Raw genomic sequence first — 16,516 nt, 5'->3', positions numbered from 1 at the left:
CAGACAAGTCTACGCTCAACTGGAGGTATGAAAATGCATGTAAAAATCAAACAAGAGGATTCTGGTTGTCTCCTATTTTGTATCCTGCCTGTCTTTGCTTGCCTGCCTTGCTTTTATTAATGAAGAGATCACCTCTGCACATTCACGAGCAGATAACCACACATTGCATCAAAATCCCAGGGGAAAAAATTATTCTAAGATGTTTAAGGTCTTATTTTTTAGTCCCTCGTTTTTGCTATTTATACTTTGGAGAGTCATTACCCTAATAAAAATATTGCTTATTTCAATTAACTTGTTTCTGTATGTTCTGTGAAAGTATGTGTTACATTAAGCTGTGTTCCCACCCAAATCTCATCTTGAATTGCAGTTCCCATAATCCCCACGTCATGGGACGGACCTAGTGGAAGGTAATTGAACCCTGGGGGTGGTTTCTCCATGCTGTTCTCATGATAGTGAGTTCGCATGAGATCTGATATTTTTGTTTTATTTATTTATTTTTTTGAGACAGAGTTTCACTCTTGTTGCCCAGGCTAGAGTGCAATGGTGTGATCTCTGCTCGCTGCAGCCTCCACCTCCCGGGTTCAAGCAATTCTCCTACCTCAGCCTCCCTAGTAGCTGGGATTACAGGCACACACCATCATATCCAGCTAATTTTGTATTTTTTAGTAGAGATGGGGCTTCTCCATGTTTGTCAGGCTGGTCTCGAACTCCTGACCTCAGGTGATCTGCCCGCCTCGGCCTCCCAAAGTGCTGGGATTATAGGCATGAGCCACTGTACCCAGTCAGATCTGATGGGGTTTCTCCATGTTGGTCAGGCTGGTCTCAAACTCCTGACCTCAGGTGATCTGCCCGCCTCGGCCTCCCAAAGTGCTGGGATTATAGGCATAAGCCACTGCACCCAGCCAGATCTGATGGGGTTTCTCCATGTTGGTCAGGCTGGTCTCAAACTCCTGACCTCAGGTGATCTGCCCGCCTCGGCCTCCCAAAGTGCTGGGATTATAGGCATGAGCCACTGCACCCAGCCAGATCTGATGGGCCTTTCCCTCAGCTTCACTCCGCATTTCTCCTTCCTGCCTCCATGTGAAGGTCATGTTTACTTCCCTTTCCACCATGATTATAAGTTTCCTGAGGCCCCCCAGCCCTGTGAAACTGTGAGGCAATCAAATCTATTTCCTACCAGTCCCAGGTATGTATTCATAGCAGTGTGAGAACAAACTAATACACTTAATAACCCAATATAATAACAAGCTATTTTTATTACATACTACAGGCTTTGTAGAATGAAATAGGTATTTTTTTAAAAAAATGACCTTGGACTTGATCTTGGATGTGACATTATTATAAAATTTTACCTTCTACCTAAGAATCCTGTGGCTTTTGTGATGAATGTGGATCCTTTTGAGAAAAAGCTAGAGGTCAGATCAAGAGAGCCTTCATTTGCCCTTACCTGCCTTCTGGATCTAGAGAGAGGACCCATCTTTAAATTTTTTTTTTTTTTTTTTTACTAGAGATTGGTCTTATTCTGTCACCCAGGCTGGAGTGCAATGGCATGATCATAGCTCACTATAGCCTTGACCTCTTAGGCTCAAGTGATCCTTCTGCCTCAGCCTCCTGAGTAGCTGGGACCACACGTGCATGCCACCTCTCTGGCTATTTTTAAAAAATTATTTTTGTAGAGACAGGGTCTCACTGTGTTACCTAAGCTGGTCTTGAACTCTTGGTCTCAACTGATCCCCTGGCTCATCCTCCCAAAGTGCTGAGATTACAAAAGTGAGCCTCCATATCCAGCCAGTAAATGCCGTCCTCACAGGAGATATCCAAAGACATTCCCTTGCACTGGTCTTCTCTAGCCCTTTACTGCCTGGTATGCTCAAGGGCCCCAACGCGGAGTCAAGGTAGATCCAAGTCTGATCAAGATAGAATGTCACTCAACTGCCTCTGCCTCAATGTTCGGTGGGACTTGGGACAAAAATCCCCTGAACTTCAATCCAGGACAAAGTGACCTCCTGATACCTGAATAGCCTGGAAGCCATGGCTGTTCCACCCACCTGCCCTGCCCAGTGTTAGCAGGCCAAAGCACCTGCCTCTGCCTTGAATCTCACACTATTCTCCCAGTTACCCTACCTTGCTCCTCTATCTTTTCCTGGGGTCCTTGCCCTCCCTGGAATTCCCACCACTGACATGAGATCTTGATACTACTTGGCTCTTAGAGTCTGTATCGCCCAATCCTGGTCCTTTCCTGGAAGGTTGCTGAATCTTACAGTGAATGGGGAGAACGCCCCTAATTTAGAACAACTCCTCTTTGCCTTTCATGCACATTATGACTTCCTCTCTGGATGCTGCTGCTACAGATGTTACTGGTGCAGGTATTTTCTCAACCACACCTGAGTCTGCAATCACCTTTAATCACCACGTCTCAGACATCTGATGCTCAGTCAGTCTCTGCAGCCGAGTGATCAGTGTCAACTGGGTCCTCTCGTCTATAAACGCTCGGTGGCCCTCTGTGCCGAGCTTGCCTTGCACAAACATGATGCTTTTCAGATATTTGCAGACAAAATTCCAAGCGGCCTCATCAGTAACTGTTTAGCCCTTGCCCAGATATTGGCATTAAATGCATCTCATGTTTCATCAACATCCACCCAGACAGTCATCACTTGATGACCACGTGAGGGGCTCACTCCTAGCTCTTTCCAGGACTAATCGAAGCCTTCGCTCTGATGGAATGGGAGCTCTTCACTCCCCAGCAGACATGTTGCAAGCAAGTGCTTATTTGAGGCCTTTGGCAGGGATAACTGGCACTCTTTCTAGCTCATTTGTTGCTATCAAGTTCCTGACTCAGCCCGCTTGTCATCACCTCTTGACAAGTCAGCATTTCAGTGCTGGGTTTGTTTCTCTGCCCTCCAAGCAGTAAACACCATCCTGTGCAAGAAATGAAGCTACCCTTCAATGCAAGAACTATGCAGGCTTCAGATATGTAGAATGAAATAGATATTTTTTTTTAAATGACCTTGGACTTGATCTTGGACATGACATTGTAGGTTATCAAATTTTACCTTCTACCTAAGAATCCTTCTGTGGCTTTTGTGACAAATGTGGATCCTTTTGAGAAAAAGCTACTGGTCAGATCAAGAGAGCCTTCATTTGCCCTTACCAGCCTTCTGGATCTAGAGATAGGTCCAATCTTTAAAAACAATTTTTTTTTAAATTAGAGATTGGTCTTATTCTGTCACCCAGGATGGAGTGCAATGGCATGATCATAGCTCACTACAACCTTGACCTCTTAGGCTCAAGTTATCCTTCTGCGTCAGCCTCCTGAGTAGCTGGGACCACAGGTGCATGCCACCTCTCCAGCTATTTTTTTAATTATTATTTTTGTAGAGACAAGGGTCTCATTATGTTACCTAAGCTGGTCTTGAACTCCTAGTCTCAAGTGACCGCCTTCAATGCAAGAATAAGGTGTGATGGTGAATACTGAGTGCCAACTTGACTGGATTGAAGATGCCAAGTATTGTTCCTGGGTGTGTCTGTGAGGGAGTTGTCGAAGGAGATGAACATTTGAGTTGGTGGACTGGGAGAGGCAGACCCACCCTCAGTCTGAGTGGGCACCGTCTAATCAGCTGCCAGCATGGTTAGGATAAAGCGGACAGAACATGGAAAGACGTGACTTGCTGAGTTTTCCAGCCTCTGTCTTCCCTCCTGTTGGATGCTTCCTGTCCTTGAATATCAGACTCCAAGTTCTTCAGCTTTTGGGCTCTTGGGCTTACACCAGTGGTTCTCCAGTGGCTCTTGGACCTTGGCCACAGGCTGAAAGCTGCACTATTGGCTTTCCTACTTTTGAGGCTTGGGGATGTGGTTTCTTTACCTATTTCCTGCTCTTCAGCTTGCAGACAGCCTATTGTGGGACCTTACCGTATGATCGGGTGAGTCAATGTTCCTTCATAAACTCCCCTTTGAACAAACATCTATCCTATTAGCTCTGTCCCTTTAGAGAACCCTGGATCATATACTAGCATTCTCTGTCCCCTAGTAAGTACACTCAGCTCAAATAAAATTAGTGAAAAAAGGTCAGGCATGGTGGCTCACACCTGTAATCCCAGCACTTTGGGACACCGAGGCAGGTGAATCACCTGAGGTCGGGAGTTCGAGAACAGCCTGCCCAACATTGAGAAACCATATGTTTACTAAAAATACAAAAATTAGCTGGTCGTGGTGGCACATGCCTGTAATCCCAGCTACTCGGGAGGCTGAGGCAGGAGAATCACTTGAACCTGGGAGGCGGAGGATGCGGTGAGCTGAGATCGGGCCATTGCACTCCAGCCTGGGCAACAAGAGCAAAACTCCATCTCAAAAAAAATAAAATCACTGGAAAAAATGGCAGGGGAAAACTTGATAATCCTTAGTCACTGGAAAGTGATGGAAATAATGCTGCTTCTTTTGATAAAGCAGTTTAGGAGGCCAAATGTCAGGAAACCGCACAGTCTTCTCCAACTCTAATGCTGGAGGAATTACAATATTCTTGGGGGAGGTGACGAGTTGATGTTCATTTTTTAAAAGAAAACTACAATTAAAGTCCCCAGGGAGTCAACATTTTTCACATTCTCTGCAGCAGGCATATTTTACTAAAAGAGAACTAGAACTTGGCTGTCAGCTGAATTAATATAGAGGCTGAGAAGCTCAGATTCACCAGGATGTATCTGATAAACTGGTGCTGTGGGATCAGGAGACCAACAGGGTGTATTTCAGGGAAACAGAACCCATTAAACACCACCATCTCATGGCTTGTATGCCTTATGTACAAAGACACTCACAGTGAAAATGAGCCATTAGCTTGTAAATAAAATGCTTTCAAAGCCAATGTTTTATGGTATTATCTCTATCTGACCCAGTTTATCTGCCTGACCTCTGTTTGTGATAATATCTCGATCTTTATTTCCATCTAATAGGTCTCCTTTAATCTAACCAGCAGCGGTATGATTTAGTGGAGAGCTATGGAAAAGCCAGGTAAAATGACAGAACGGAAAACATCTACTCAGAACTCACCAGGGCTAAATGTTGTCTCCAGCACAAAGATCATACTTGAAGGCCGGTATTGAACACGCGCCACGACCTGGATCTGACCAGCATTTCCAACCCCTTTCCACGACTTGTACTGTGAGGCATTTATCATTTGATCAGCCTGCCTTTTTCTTTGTTTCCTATGGAAGTGGAAGTGAATGAGGGAGAGAGAACCCCTCTTTTCGGGGATGTAAACACATCATTTCTGAAAATGATGCCCTACTGGTAGTGAGTAGGTCTCATGGGATCTGATGGTTTTATAACAGGTTCCCCCTCTTGCTTCGTCCTCCTTCTGTCTCTTGTCTAACACCATGTGAGACGTGCCTTTCACCTTCTGCCATGACTGTGAGGCCTCCCCAGCCCCAACGAACTGTGTGTCCAGCAAGTCTCTTTTTCTTTATGAATTACCCAGTCTCAGGTATGTCTTTATCGGCAGCATGAAAATGGATTAATACATTCCCTGACTACTCAATCTTTCTTTTCTTCTTCTTTTTTTTTTTAAACTTTTGTACTTGTACTTTGAGGCATTTATCATTTGCAGTCTGCATTGTTCTTCCTCTCCAATGGGAAACTGGCTGCAAGTTTTATCTCACCACGCCTCCCATTACTTCCAACAAATGTCCCCTCCCCAAGCCCAAATATGTGGTTTTAGAATTGGCATTCATGTTCTTTGAAGTTCCATGTTTGTACAGGTTGCCTCCTCTCTGCTCACAGCTGTGCAGATACTGGGTATCTGCAGAGGACTGCAGAACCTAAACCAACATCCAAGTTCCTCCTTGGTGGTAAATCTGGAAGGTACGCTAACAGGAGAGCCAGTGCTCTGTTGCAGAGGCTGAAATGCAGTGGCTTGACCATAGCTGACTGCAGCCTTGACTCCCTGGATTCAAATGATTCTTCCACTTCAGTCTCCCAAGTAGCTGGGACTACAGGCATGCATCACCATACCCAGCTAATTTTTAATTTTTTTGTAGGGACGAGGGTCTCTCGCTGTGTTGCCCAGGGTGGTCTCAAACTCCTGGCCTCACACAATCCTCCCACTTCACCCTTTCAAAGCATTGAGATTACATGCATGAGAGGATGCACCTGGACACAACAGTCCTCTAAGCATGAGTTTAGAGTTTAGTTCAGGCCCTTGGGATAGGCACTTTACCCACATGGAGGTTGCTTGACAGACAACCCCTCTTTTCAGGGATGTAAACACACCATTTCTCAACATGATGCCAAAACAAGGATGCAAAAAACATCATTTCTGCCAAATGGCAATCCCCCTGGGGACTTCTCTTTATTTTGAGCCACTGTGAGGCCATGGAATGGATGCCGCTGGAAAGCCATGAAAATGATACTTCTCACTGAATTTTGGGCCAGAATCAGAGCACATCAGCCCATGATACGAAAACTAATGAAACCAGCATCCTGCAACCTACAGAGGGTGCTACCCTAAGAGATCATTAACAGTCCACAGCCTGAACGATCAGGGGTGCAAATTCAAACAACTCACGTATTTTCACTCATACAGTTACTTACTCTTGGAACAGCCCACTCCTACTCTTTCCTCGATACGGTTTGGCCGAATCCCGACTCAAAGGTCATCTTGAATTGTAGCTCCCATAATTCCTATGTATTGTGAGGGACCCTGTGGGAGATAATAGAATTGTGGGGGCAGTTTCCCGCATACTGTTCTCATGGTAATAAGTTTCACAAGATCTGATGGTTTTATAAGGGGTTTCCCCTTTTTGCTTGGCTCTCATTCTGTCGCTTGTCTGCCACCTTGTAAGATGTGCCTTTCATCTCCTGCCATGATTGTGAGGCCTCCTCAGTCATATGGAACTGTGAGTTCATGAAACTCTTTTCCTTAGAAACTACCCAGTCTCAGGTATGTCTTTATTAGCAGCATGAAAACAGACTAATACATTCTCTGACTCTTGAATCTTTCTTTTTTTTTTTTTGAGACAGAGTCTGGATCCGTCACTCAGGCTGGAGTACAGTGGTGCAATCTCAGCTCACTGCAGCCTCTCTGCCCACTAGGTCCCAGCGATTCTCCTGCCTCAGCCTTCTGAGTAGCTGGGATTACAGGCGTGCACCACCATGCCCGGCTAATTTTTGTATTTTTAGTAGAGACAGTTTTTTACCATATTAGCCAGGCTGGTCTCAAACTTCTGACCTCAGGTGATCTGCCTGCCTCAGCCTTCTAAAGTGCTGAGATTTCAGGCATGAGCCACCACACCTGGACTTTGAACCTTTCTCGTCTTTCAGGGTATTCCTCAAAACCCACATCTCTCTGAAGCATTCCCTCTGCCCACATCACTGGAATGATTTCCACCCTCTTCTGCCTCTCTGGTGTAGCTCCTTTGACCCTTTCATGTAGCTCTCCATGTGTTCTCTTGCTTTGCAATTGTCCTGCCCAAGTGTGTCTTCCCAATCAATGCATAGGCCGGAGTTTGTTCTTTCTGGTGTCCTATTTACCTGAATGGAGCCTGGCACAGATTAGGTGCTCAGTCAATATTTACTGTCAGCATCATCCCATAATTAGATAATGACAACAGGAAATATTTATCTTCTTGCATCTAGGTAAGACTGAACCTGATTAAGCAAAGCAGATCAGTGTCCGGGAAACTCCTGTGGCATTACAACAGAGGAAAAATTCATAACTTATCTCAGCAAACACTTATAACACCTCTGTGGTTTGTTCAGTGATGATAAATATGTTTGCCTTGTCATTTCATCTTTCATCTACTGTTTGTTCCACTTTACTGGATTGCAAAATCCTTGAGCATGGAGATACTGTTACCCTGCTTTATAACCTTCACTGAGGGTGGCATAAGATAATGAAGATTGTGGACAAGTCATAAATGATTGATTAATTGATTGACTCAGTTAATAAACATGTTCTCAGCTTTCTGTATCTGTCTGCTGCAGATATATAAATGATAATACTTTCAGGGGCTCTCAGTTCTGTTGGAAAGACACTGCATTTTATTAGAGTGTGTTATTGATGAATCTGAGTTACCAAGCCAATAGGAGAATGAAACAAGAGGTATGAAAAGGTGCTCGGCATCATTGATCATCAGAGGAATGCTAATCAAAACTACAGTAAGAGACCATCTCTCCCCCAGTTAGAATGGCTTGTATCCGAAAGGCAGGCAAAGGCAAAGGCAAATGCTGGTGAGAATGTGGGAAAAAGGGAACCCTCGCACACTGTTGGGGGGAATGTACATTGTTGGGATTCACTTATGGTGGTGGCAGAAATATTAGGGAAAGTTACTGGGAATAGTTTTAAACCTTTCTGGAAGGCCGACAGCTCTTCATAACTTGTAATAATGGAACAGGCTGAAGGCAGCCGGTTCTTACCTTATGGCGTTAGGTCACAGGGAGAATATTAAGGACAGTAAATTCTTCCCCAGTTAAGTCTGTTTACTCTACATTCCTTTGTCTATACTCTAACTAGTTTGTTTACTCACTAACCTTGGAGCTGGGTGGCTCTCTTGTGGGGAGATCAACCAGAAAGATTACCCTTTACTGGAATTTACTCTGGGCATCAGAACCTGGACTTTTATCATTCGTAAAACCACTCTATTAACCATGTTAATTATCCACAAGCATGTGGGCTTAGAACCCCTGTTAGCAAATCTATACTGAATAAATGTGAGGAGGAACAACTAATGGTGGTCGTGTAGCTGGGATCAGTGCACGACTCCTAGCAGATTCTCACACTGTACTCTGTGTCTGAGGGTGACTTTATTCCTCCATGGTGGAGTCAGGGTCTGCAGGACAGACCGCTGCAGGTGGTGATCGCGGTCCCAGTAAATTAGTATAGCCACCACGGAGAACAGTTTGAAGGTTCCTAAAAAAACTGAAAGCAGAGTTACCCTATGATCCAGCAATCCCACTCCTAGATACATACCAAAAAGAAAGAAAACAGTATATTGAAGAGCTATCAGCCTGGACAGTAATCCCAGCACTTTGGGAGGGCAAGATGGGAGGATCATGAGGTCAAGAGATCGAGACCATCCTGGCCAATATGGTGAAACCCCATCTCTACTAAAAATACAAAAACTAGCTTGGCATGGTGGTGCACACGTGTAGTCCCAGCTACTTGGGAGGCTGAGGCAGGAGAATTGCTTGAACCCAGAAGGCAGAGGTTACAGTGAGCCGAGATCACACCACTGCACTCCAGCCTGGCAACAGAGCGAGACTATCTCCAAAAAAAATGTATCTGCACCTCCATGTCTTTTGTAGCACTGTTCACAATCACCAAGATTTGGAAGCAATCTAAGGGTCCACCAACAGATAAATGCATAAAGAAAATGTGGTACATGTATGCAATGGAGTACTATTCAGCCATGAAAAAGAATGAGATCCTGTCATTTGCAACAACAAGGATGGAACTGGAGGTCACTCTGTTAAGTAAAACAAGCCGGGCAGAAAAAGACAAACTTTCCATGTTCTCACTTATTTGAGGGATCTAAAATTTAAAACTATTGAACTCATGGAGATAGAGAGTAGAAGGATTGTGACCAGAGGCTGGCAAGTGGAAGTGGCAGGTGGGGAGAAAGAGGAGTGGCTAACAGATACAAAAAAATAGTCAGAAAGAATAAATAAGACCTCATGCTTGCTAGCACAAAAGTGTGACTATAGTAAAAATAATAATTGTACATTTACAAATAGCTAAAAGAGTGTAATTGGATTTTTTGTAACACAAATGAAAAATGCTTGAAGGGGTGGATACCCCATTTACCTCAAAAGAGAGAGAGAGACATATATATATATATCCCGTAAGTATATACATCTAATGTGTACCCACAAAAGTTTAAAATAAACAATTATTGTAAAAAAGCAAGAGGTAACAAATTCTTCCCCAGAAAAGGCTTCACAAACGAGAGGGTATTTGAGATTCATTTTGCAGATGCTTTCGCCATCCAGCAGACAACAAGGCTTTAGGCTGATGGTCTCCTATGCAGATGCCATAATGTTATGCCCATCTGCATCATGGTTGTGTTTTTCTGGCAAAATCAACTCATATAATTCCTTATGGGCTGCTGAAAGGGTCTCGCGGACACAGTACAGGCTGGTAGAGTGGAGACAGCCAGCAACCAAGCTTCCAGCCCCAGCAGTACAACTGTGAGTAGGTCTTTAACAAAAAAACAAACCAAAAAAACAGACTCTTGTGCTGTAGCCCAGGCTGGAGCGCAGTGGGGTGATCTTGGCTCACTGCAACCTCCACCTCCCAGTTCAAGAGGTTCTCCTGCCTCAGCCTCCCAAGTAGCTTGGATAACAGGTGCCCACCACCATGCCTAGCTAATTTTGTATTTTTAGTAGGGACAGGGGTTTCACCGCATTAGCCAGAACGGTCTCTATCTCCTGACCTTGTGATCCGCCTGCCTCGGCCTCCCAAAGTGCTGGGATTATAGGCATGAACCAGTGGACCCACCCACGAATATGTTTTATCCTCTTTCTGAGCCTTAATCACTCCATCTGTAAAACAGACACGAGAATCCCATTCAAATGAAAATTCGAGTATGACAGTATTTTGGAACTCAGTTGTAGTCCCTCCAACAGGGTCTTTCTTTCCTTTGCTCTGGTGCAAATTCCCTACTGTTACTTAAGGTTTATCATGATCTGTTGCTTGAGTCTGTCTTTCTCTCCTTCAAAGAGATTATTGCTTTCCTGTCGAAAGAAAAACTGCAACCCCATGGCTAACCCAAAGGAGAGTGGACAGAGTGATGGTATGGGAGAAGCAGTTAAATCATAAAATAATAGCAAGGGGCTGAAATTGCCCCTGACTGCCCATTGCTGCTCTCATTTTTATAGTCCATTAAAACCTACAATCACTGTAATGTTTATGCATTACTGGGGAGATAAATTGCATAATTTTCATTTTGCAATTTAAATGTAATTATGATCTTACTAATGACTAAAACCTGAATTTGCTAGACTATCAGTTTTTCTAACCCTTGCCAAAATTATAGGTAATTACTTAAGGCTTACAATAATTATAAGTCCATCTCTTAAATAATTAATGTGCACTTTCATGGTACAAAACAGCTAGTAATCAAACGACCTCGGCTTACAATGCAAACCCAAGCAATTAAGGCTATTGTGTAGAACTGTGGAAATATACCCATTTGCAAGAGTCCTCCCATTGGCAAGCTAAAACACGAGGTCTCTGTGTTTTATAGCATCAAATAAGAACGAATTCCCCTGCTGCCAAAAGGCCAGAAATAGAAAGTGATCCACAAAATTGTAAGAAATGTAATCTGAATCTACACGACACTATTGTAGCTGGTGGGAGACAGGCTGGGGAGGGGGAGGAAAGCAGAGAATGCTTCCAGCTATGGACTTGCAAGAAATGTGAAATGGATCTTATTATCACAAAGGAACTAAGCATGGGGTGTGAGTAGAACTTATTACCTGCCTTTTAGTCCTTATTTTCTTCTTGAGGGGACATGCCTTTCCTTCCTATAACAAACATAGAGCATGGAGCTGGGATTCTATAACACAGGGATAAATAAGGTCAAGTTTTTGCCCTTAAGAAATTAACCTGCCAGTGTGTGTTATGAGATAGGTAAGCAGAAAATCAGAATCCACACTGATGAGTGCTGCAATTTCCCAGAGGGGTGGTGGCAGCTATGCAAGCCATGAGCCACAAACAGTGTTTCTTAGTATTTATTATTCTGCTCACCAAGACTCTCTAAAGGTTCCTGAGAGTAGAACCGGCCACTAAGGGATATTTCCAAGGACCTGAGCTGCTCCTGCCCTGGGGTTTTGGTTCACAGTGACACAGCACAACGAAGATCACCTTCAGGACAAAACGCCAGGTATTCCCAATGTAGGAAACGTGGCAAAATGAATTCCTAGAGTTATCTCCTTCTCTGCTCTATGTTCATTTTTTTTTTTTTTTTTTGCCTGCTCGGCTCTTTCTATCCTAAGCACACCCATTATCCAAGATTCAGCACCACTACGTTCTCCTCCAAGAAGCCTTCTCCAATACTACAGAGCTCTTCAAAGTTTTCCTCTGTAGACATAAACTTATCTGAAGGGTGTTGTGATGGTTCATTTTATATTGCACCTTGACAGGCTCACGGTGCCCAGATATATGGTCAAACGTTATTCTGGGTGTCTCTGTGAGGGCGTTTGTGGATGAGATTAACATTTGATTACATGCCATAACGTGGGTGAGCCTCATCCAATCAGTTGAAGGCACTCAGAGAACAAAGGCTGATTGCTCTCAGGCAAGAAGGAATTCTGCTAGCATGCAGATGTTGATCAAGCCTAAATGTTGATATGGCTTGGCTTTGTGTCCCTGACCAAATCTCATCGAATTGTAATCCCATGTTGGCAGTGGGGCCTGGTGGGAGGTGACTGGATCACCTGGCAAAGTTCTCCTGAATGGTTTAACACTATTCCCCTTTGGTACTGTACAGCGAGTGAATTCTTTTTTTTTTTTTTTTTTTTGAGATGGAGTTTCGCTCTTGTTACCCGGGCTGGAGTGCAATGGCGCGATCTCGGCTCACTGCAACCTCCGCCTCCTGGGTTCAGGCAATTCCTCTGCCTCAGCCTCCTGAGTAGCTGGGACTACAGGCACAGGCCACCATGCCCAGCTAATTTTTTATATTTTTAGTAGAGACGGGGTTTCACCATGTTGACCAGGATGGTCTCGATCTCTTGACCTGGTGAACCACCTGCCTCGGCCTCCCAAAGTGTTGGGATTACAGGCGTGAGCCACCGCGCCCGGCCCACAGCGAGTGAATTCTAACGAGATCTGGTTGTTCATTTAAAGTGTGTAACACCTCCTCCTGCTGTCTCTTGGTCCATCTCCTTGGTCCAAGTAGGAAGTTTGCCTTCTGCCATGAGTAAAAGCTCCCGAACCCTCCCTGGAAGCAGATGCTGCCATGCTTCCTGTATAGCCTGCAGAACCATGAGCCAATTAAACCTCTTTTCTCTATAAATTACCCAGTCTCAGGAATTTCTTTATGGCAGTGCAAGAATGGACTCATGCAAATGTTCCTCTCTGAGTCTTCAGCCCACCAACCCACTCTTTAGATTTTGGGCTTGCCAGCCGCCATATCACAGGAGCCAATCCCTTAAAATCTCCTCCCTCTCTCTCTCTCTCTCTCTCTCTATCTGTATATATACACACACACACATACACACACACACACACATATACACACACATGTATATACACATATATATGTATACACATATATACATACACACATATGTACATACACACGTGTGTATACATATACATATACGTGTGTATGTATTTATATATGTATATATACACACGTGTATATGTATTTTTATATATGTATATAGATACACACACATAGATGATAAAGACAGGTAGGTAGGTACAGATAGACAATTGAGATCGGTAGGTAGGTAGAGATGATATAGTGGGAAGACAGGAAGATAGACAGATAGATAGATAGATAGATAGATAGATAGATAGATAGATAGATATAGACAGATAGCTGGCTAGCTAGCTAGGTAATTGATAGAGATCAGTACGTAGGTAGTTAGTCATAGGTAGGCAGATAGATAACTGATAGATAGAGGCAGATGGATAGATACCAGGTATGCAGATATAGATAAATATGTAAATAGAAAGATAGATAATTGATAGACAGACATAGATCAATAGATACCGGGTAGGAAGATGTAGGTAGACAGATAGAGATATACAGAGATAGATGATAGCTTGTTAGCTAGCTAAGTAATTGATAGAGATAGATGGATAGATAGATAATATAGATAGATGATAAATGGATAGTAGGTAGTATATAGATATTGATAATTTAGATACATAGATGATAAATAGATAATAATCGACAGAGATAGGTAGATAATCAATATAGATAGATGAAGGTGATAGCTAGTAGATAGATAGATAGATACAGATAGAGAGATAAATAGAGAGATGAATGGATAGACAGATGCAAACACACATCCGATTAATCATGTTTCTCTAGGGAACCCTGACTACACAGGTGTCCTGGTTTAACGTTACCAGACTTAACTGCAGTCTCCCATGCTCCAGGAAGAATTTGGACCCTGTAGCTCTAAAGCCTTGTTCTTATCCATCTGTATCCTTGTTCCTTCAGTAATAATTCTAATATGGGCTTAAAATAATCTCATCCCAGTAGTGCACACTCTGGAAAACCAAAATACCTTTAAGGACTCAAAGTTTAGGTTGAAGTCATTTGAGAAACCACTGGACAAACACTCAGGCAGAAATCCTGCCAAATTACCTGTCTCCATGAGGTCAGGCTTCATGGACATGTGCTCCTGCAGAACTATGGTATTTTCCTGTTGAAGCACTCATCTCAATGAATTGATTTTTAAATGTCATATTTGTCTCTTATGTGCTTCTCATGAGACTATAAAACTCCAAGTGCAGAGAGACCAACCATGTCTGCAGGAAGCTCAATGGTTCAATAAACATATGCTGTCTAAATGACGAATCAATCCAGGCAAATTGGTTAGGCTGAACATTCCTGACAACAACATTTTAATGACCCGATTCAAGCCATCAAACTCTCCACCACCACCACCACCACTTCCCTCCACACAAACCGATAAAATTCCAGCCAGTATGGAATTATAAAGAAAAGTCCCAGAATTTCATACTAGGAAGGGACCACCCTCTTCACAAAACCCACCTTCTTTGTCTTATTGTCTGCTCATCCACACTCCCATCTTTCATCAATGGGCCACGTGGACTCCACTCCATGGAAGACTCACTCCGTCAGGACAGCTGTCATCTAGGTCACTGTCCAGGTAGGTAGAGGACAGTCTTGCTGAACCACTGCTGCTCAGATCCTCCCCACGGAATGTGGACTTCCTTACAAAGGGGAAGATGGAAGAACTATCCAGTGAATTGAGATTTGAGGATCTTGGATACAGTTCTTTCTCCTTTACTTCTATGACAAAAAAGTTTCCCGATTAGTTCTCAAGGTGCACCTCTTCTACCTGACAGAGTGGAAAAGAAGACTTTCTGCTCATTTCCTCTTCTTAGAATTTTCTCTTGCCATCTGTGCTTCTAGTCAGATCGTGTGTGCATCATGTGTGCCGGGGGTTTTGTGGTGTATTATTAGCTGTCCCTGCCTTTGGGTTTCTGCCAGAATTTCTTTTAAGTCCCATACTTGTCTGATTCCAGAGCAGAGTGTGGTTGACAAAGGGTAACTGTAAAAGGAGTGCTATTCCCTGACTGTTTCCTGTGATCCCCGTGATGCTTTCTCATAGGACAAGAAAGGCATCTATTCAGAAAGCGAACTGCGGTCCAGAGCAGGCGGGTCAATCCGTAGGAGCCCTCTGTTCAGGCGCTCGGACTGGACTTTGGCCTGACATTTAAGAGAAGTCTGTGCTTAGCTTTGGGAGGTAAAGGATAAAACCAAGAAGCCTCTGTCTTGAGATGTCTTAGCGAAGAGGCAACCATTTCATCTTGAAGCAAAGACAATAAAACCCAGGACCCAGGATAGCAACAACCAGTTGTGGGATCCTTAAAAATGGACCTCGTGCCCTTGTTTCAGCTTCCTCCTTTGGTGAATTCATAGAGTTCCTGATGGAATGCATTGCGATATGGTAGACCTCATCTTTTCTTTTTACTTTTTTTTTGCAGAGATGGGGTATTACTATGTTGCCCGGGCTAGTCTCAAACTTTTGGGCTCAAGCAATTCTCCCATCTTGGCCTCTCAAAGTGCTGGGATTACAGGTGTGAGTCACCATGCCTGGCCTGATCCTATTTTTTCTTCAGAGAAAAACACTCACTGATATTTAGGGAGTTAAGAGATTGGATTCCAGCCCCAACTCTTCCACCTACTGTTCTATCCTTTTAAAGGAAGTCACTTTTCCTCTCTAGGTCTCACTTTTGCAAAAGTAGGAGTTAAAAGACTCTATTTCTGACAAACTTTGATTCAAAGATCTGACTCCTCCCACCAGGACCTCCAGGCAATGGCAAGAGATTTACATTTCTTAAATACAACTGGTTGGTTAGTGAAAACACTATACTTTGCAGCAAAAAGAGATTGTATTGTCCCCACCCTTCCATGTGAAAGATTCATTGGATGTTAACATGCATGTAGGATTGCCTGAAATCTGCAGTTTCTGAAGAAGCCACCCAATATCTTCTGAGAACCCCCCAAAGCACCTCCGGTTGTATCCGCAATCTCTCCTTCACAGATGGGAGCCCTATGCCCATTGTTAAAATGGTGCTAAACAGATTCCACCTCTTCTGACAGTCAGACTGCACGCTGGCCTCACTGAAGCTTGGTAGTCTGTTTAGACACCAAGCTGTTAGCTTCACACCCTCCTCACCCTTAACCAGAGGGTCCGACTCAGAGCAGGAGACACTCTATTAGCGTCTGGCAAGATATCGTCCTCTGAGACAAGTTGAAGTTTTCATCACGCAGCATGTTACTCTAGGATGGGAATCAGCCTTCTCAAATCCACAAGATCA

The 16,516-nt window shown here is 43.7% G+C and overlaps 1 protein-coding gene across 10 annotated transcripts in view; it reads right to left on the bottom strand.

The window, feature by feature from the left end:
* Window positions 1–16,516, bottom strand: part of LOC108588901 (uncharacterized) — a 903,226-nt gene that overhangs the window by 510,284 nt on the left and 376,426 nt on the right. For 9 of the 10 annotated variants that reach the window (XR_013528665.1, XR_013528668.1, XR_013528671.1 and 6 more), the window contains one exon: window positions 6,580–6,688. The exons of the other annotated variant lie outside the window; for it this stretch is intronic. The gene's annotated coding sequence lies outside the window, so the exon portion shown is untranslated. The remainder of the gene's footprint in view (window positions 1–6,579; window positions 6,689–16,516) is intronic. 10 annotated transcript variants of the gene reach the window in all.

This window comes from Callithrix jacchus, chromosome 2 (genome assembly GCF_049354715.1).
Source record: "Callithrix jacchus isolate 240 chromosome 2, calJac240_pri, whole genome shotgun sequence".
NCBI classification, from domain to species: Eukaryota; Metazoa; Chordata; class Mammalia; order Primates; family Cebidae; genus Callithrix; species Callithrix jacchus.
Note: the sequence above shows the minus strand (reverse complement) of the source record. Positions and strands in the feature narration are given on the sequence as shown.